Source organism: Mytilus trossulus, chromosome 8, assembly GCF_036588685.1.
Source record: "Mytilus trossulus isolate FHL-02 chromosome 8, PNRI_Mtr1.1.1.hap1, whole genome shotgun sequence".
Taxonomy (NCBI): domain Eukaryota; kingdom Metazoa; phylum Mollusca; class Bivalvia; order Mytilida; family Mytilidae; genus Mytilus; species Mytilus trossulus.
In genome coordinates, this window is record NC_086380.1 from 53183189 (window position 1) to 53188446 (window position 5258).

Below are 5258 nucleotides of genomic sequence, written 5' to 3' on the forward strand. Positions count from 1 at the left end.
AGTTTTTGAAAACAATGAAAAAAACTGAAATGAGGGTAATGGCACCATTTTGTAGTGATCTGACTAAAACTCTTTCAACATTCACGTTATCTCAACTGCGACAAGAAACAGGTGCAAACTTCTTTTAGAAATATTATTAATAAACGTAACGTGGGCTCGTCCTCAATATGGGGATGTAGAACTTGTCATTATCCATAAAAAAAAAAGATGAATATGCACGTATATTCAAATGTAACTTAACCCGCATACAGCAATCATATTAAAATGTATGCCTTTTTGAAAACATGTATAAGAGTAAAATTGTCAAAACAAATGAAGCAATTCAAAAAAGCATGATTCTTTCTTTTTTAAACCTATTTTGATTTTTTTGCTTATAATGGATTTAATATCATGGTTGTCAGAGTTAGGTAATCTCTGTTTTATTTATTCATATGTTGCATATTTAAAGCACGGATGTTATGAACTTGAAATATAGGTTTTACATATGTCCATTTGTATTACTAGTATTTACTGTTTTATGTATAGTTATACAGTGCTATAATTTTGATTGTAAAGTGTTGTTTAGTTTGTGTCTGATTTGTATTCGCCAAACGCCATCTTTATTGAGAAATAGCTTTCTCATGTTTTTTTTAGATTAAACCGTTGGTTTTCCTGTTTCAATGGTTTAACAATAGTCATTTCGGTGCCCTTTATATCAGGCTGATCAGTCTGAGCCAAGATGCAGTGTTGAAAACCGTACTTTGATGTATAATCATTTACTTTTACAAATAATCACTAGGTTGTAGAGTTGTCTCATTGACACTCATCCCATATCTATTCAAATACAATGAGTGAATAATAAGGCAACAAAAAGCAGTTTTACCCTTCACATATGGAATAGGATCCCAGTTACGGTAACCAGTCCGGTACCCACGAATGTAGTTCTTAAAAAAAAACTATAACTTTTCTCTAAAATGGTGTAGTGTCATTATTACACAAGTTCTGAAACTAAATGTAGATTTATTTGAAAGGGTAGGCTTTCTAGTTTGAATTTCTGTAAAAAAAATGATTGATTTAAATACAATCTGGCGTCAGTGCATGGAGTAAACTGTCTAAATTCTAGCCTTTATTCTTCACCGGAAGTAGACTGAGTGACCCTGTTGTCAATCAAAACAAAATTTTGCAACGGAATGCCGGTCATGAGGCACTGAGATTGCACTCAGAAACTTGGAACCTAATGCCTAACATGAAACAGAAATCCCAAGGTGGCTATCAAAATTATTTAACGAACAGCACCCCATTTATTTACTATGACTTTCAATGCGTTCCAATGGGGCAAATAACTGGGTCCCCGTTCCTGTCAGAAGGCATATATTGAACACTTCAATCTACAACTGTAAGCTTATTTTTCGAGTTACATGGATGAAATTTGGCTGCAAACTTCAAAATTTAATAAGGAAAACAATGGTGTAATTATTTTTTAAATTTGAATTAAACTTTTTAAATTAAATTGAAATTTAAATTTATGAAATTTTAAAAAAGTTTTTTTTTCATTTGAAAGCTTAAAAAGAGGTCACAGTGAGGTCATTTGTTGGAAATTTAAATTCATACACTTGTAAGTTAAAATGGAGGGATTTTTTGAAAAATATAGGCAAAAAATAATAGAAAAGAGCCACCTGGCAAGAAATCATGAATGCTTTTTATGGGATCAGGGAACAACAAAAGATGGAAAATATGGGCTTATTTCTTTTCTAGATCCTATTTCTGGTACCTGGAAAAAGAAAAAGGCCCATAGATTCAGTTACATGGTTTATAACAATTATTTAGAGTTAAATAAAACATTTGATGCCAGTCATTTGTGTCATAATAGTTTGTGTGTGAATGCGGCTCACATTAATTTAGAGCCGCATCACATAAATAACAACCGGATTTATTGTAAGCACCGCAATTCTTGCCAGGGCCATGCCAATTATCCAGATTGCCGCCTGGATTTATTTTTAGAAGATATTTAAGGGGTAGGGCTATAGCTTATATATAAAGAATTTTGACTAAATGTACAACAATTTTAGACTCTTTTTGAAAGATTTGGTGGTCCTTAAAAGAACCTTTAATTTTGTCTCTATCTTTTTCAGATGTAGATGGATGCAGTTATGTCTTCTTTGACTTTGGAATTTTTGAAGTACAGCTTCTGGTAGGTATATTCTTCTTGGCAGGCATTACTCTCCCATATGAATGATCGTTCTTTGTGCTTTGAACAAATGCCGTATTAAGTTTGGGATCAAGTTGTCCTTTTTGATATCGGTCTTTAAATTTACTTTGTTCCTTTTCTTCCACATGATCCTTAATTTTCTGTCCGGTTTGTTGTAAATTTTTCTTTTTCCTTTCTGGAGTATTTTGGTATACTTTGTTCCTTTCACACTCCCTTTGCATCTGCTCTAAGTGTTTAAATGAACCTTGTGATATTTTAAAACCAATACATTCTGCTTTTTGTTTCCAGGAATTAGCTATACCATTATTCAAAGTGTGAATTATTGCTGATGCCCTCCCTTCAAAATTTCTAGAAAAGTTCACATTTTTTGGTAAGGATACACTTAGTGCTCTGTTAACGGCTTCACATTTTTGAGTGTTGAAATTAAATTTCATTTTCATTAATGCTTCCTCACTAAGTTTCATTTTTAAAAGTTCTTGCATTATTAATTTGTCATTGTCATCCATATTCAGGTTGGTTAACTTGTTTGCACCTAAGTACATGGATCTCAGCCACCAACAGTTTGTGTGACCACCACCACACACGTATGAGCTAGTGGGACATTTAGAGCAGTCGCCAGTATAACACCGCACAGTAGCATCAAGCACTCTAGGTAAGCATTTTTTAATCTTTTCCAAATTTCCACAGTTTTCTTTCCACATTTCATTGAAAACTAAGCTACATCTGGCTTTCAAATCTTGACTTAAAACTTTCTGTCCTTGTTTTTTCTTTTCACGTGTCGAACCATAAAACATGTTCAAACTAAAATTTGCAGAATTACTTTGTCGAAACTGTGATCTTCCGAGATGAATTGGGTCAGCTTGGCGTTCAACTTTCCACAACGGGTGTAAAACTTTGAGTGCATCATTTATACCTTCTGCGCCACGTCCGTCTCCATCTGTAACTGCATACTTTACCAGCACATTTTGCCTATCAATCTGAAGTCCAATTTCTTTACCCATGAGATATTCACTTAAAGGGTTGGTTGGCTTAACATTGGCTGTACATGTACCAGCATGTCCATCTGGACAGGTTACATTAAGTCCCTTCCCTTTAAGCCAAGAACCTGTCCAGCAAAGTTTATTGTGAAAAACTGATGCAACAATGAACTTATGGTCAGTCACTTGCTCACATGCCAATGATATTGCCTGAGAAGCATTTTGTCCGGGTTTTTTTGTGCTTACTATATGCATACTGTTATAACGCGTGTCGATTGCTACAGGAATATGTGACGGCTCTTTTACACCACGAATTCTGTTAACTTCTTTCACAGTTTCAAGATTTTCTTCATATCATTGTCATTTAACTCTTTAATCTCATTCGCAACAAAATTAGAATGCCTCTGCAGTGTTCTTTTAGTGGGTGGTGGTATATTTAGTCCTGCGGCCATCATAAATCTTCCTCTTTTTATTCCAATAGGAGTCTCCTGTAAGGCAGATACAAGCATGCGGGTTAACTCTCCAGGGTTAGGTCCACGTTTTGGAGTTTTAATTTCATCGAACAGGTTAACACACGGTGATGTAAACTTGCATTCTGTACATTTATATATGCACTTTACACAAGATCCATACTTAATTAACTTTGTCAGTTCAAAGTTCGGGTTATCACATTTAATGTCTTGTAAATTGTGAAATTTAACAACTACATTAAGTAGCAGAGTAACTTTATTCATCTTAACAACTCTATATGACTCATCTATAACATGTGTTTCATCATGAGACTCAGATTTAGCTTCTTCTTTCAGAACCTTCAAACATTTTGGATGTGGACGTAATAACTTGGCAGATCCAGGATTTCCCTCGACATCTGGTAAACTGTAGGAGGTGCCGTCTTGACCGGAATTAGCTACAAGTGAGAACTTCTCTGCATCTAGCCTCTTCCATTGTGTATTAGATGAACTTGGCTGACTGTTTGAAGACTGTGTTTCATGCTTTATTCCCTTGTTATGGGGTCTGTTACCCGCTTTGAAGCAAGATTTACGTCGATTTTTGCCACCTTTCATGTTAATTTACAGTACCATTGACTGATAATTTATGATGTTCTACATTTTCTTGCATTATTTATATCACTGGAAGATGCTGTCAGCTTCCTTGACACAAATTTGCCACTAATTGCTGACAGTGACACTTTTTTGGGGATTTACAGGTGCTGGACAGTGTATTCTAAGAGATCATGTGTGTGTACAGTAGGGCTTACATTTTATTGGATTACCACTAATTGCATTACCATGTAAACTACTGCTTTTCATATATGATAAGGAACTTATTTGCCTTCATAGATATACATTTTTTGTAAGTTTTTCACTTTTAACTTCTTTCCTTTTGTAATTCCTATAAAAAAAATAAGGATTTTGTATTTTTTTAATTAAAAAATGATTTTAATTAAAAAAAAAATCATTAAAATTTAATTTTTACTAAATTTTCATACAATGAATGAATTTATCTACCATGTGCAATTTACAGAATGTAAATATCTTTTCAAATAAAAATGTTGTGCTGATTTTAAGCAAATTTACTTCATGAATATATGATTTTATGCGACTAATTTTCTGATATTTGAGGAGAAATGAGACGCTATAGATAAGGATCAATAACTCTGTAACTGTTCGATGAAATTTATTAAAACTTTTCAGAATAACTACTGAGATGTATATCTTTATTTTAAAAGTAAGGTTTTAAGTCTGGAACAAAAGATAAAGTCTGACAGGAATAGGATCCCAGTTACGGTAACCAGTCCGGTACCCACGAATGTAGTTCTTAAAAAAAAACTATAACTTTTCTCTAAAATGGTGTAGTGTCATTATTACACAAGTTCTGAAACTAAATGTAGATTTATTTGAAAGGGTAGGCTTTCTAGTTTGAATTTCTGTAAAAAAAATGATTGATTTAAATAAAATCTGGCGTCAGTGCATGGAGTAAATTGTCTAAATTCTAGCCTTTATTCTTCACCGGAAGTAGACTGAGTGACCCTGTTGTCAATCAAAACAAAATTTTGCAACGGAATGCCGGTCATGAGGCACTGAGATTGCACT

The 5258-nt window shown here is 33.7% G+C and overlaps 1 long non-coding RNA gene across 1 annotated transcript; it reads left to right on the forward strand.

Moving 5' to 3' along the window:
• The first annotated feature begins 1126 nt into the window (after window positions 1–1126).
• LOC134681979 (uncharacterized) lies at window positions 1127–4293 on the forward strand. Its single transcript, XR_010100739.1, has 4 exons — window positions 1127–1244; window positions 2112–2170; window positions 2701–2840; window positions 3972–4293. It is a non-coding gene; the product is annotated as an uncharacterized LOC134681979 (long non-coding RNA).
• The last annotated feature ends 965 nt before the right edge of the window (window positions 4294–5258 follow it).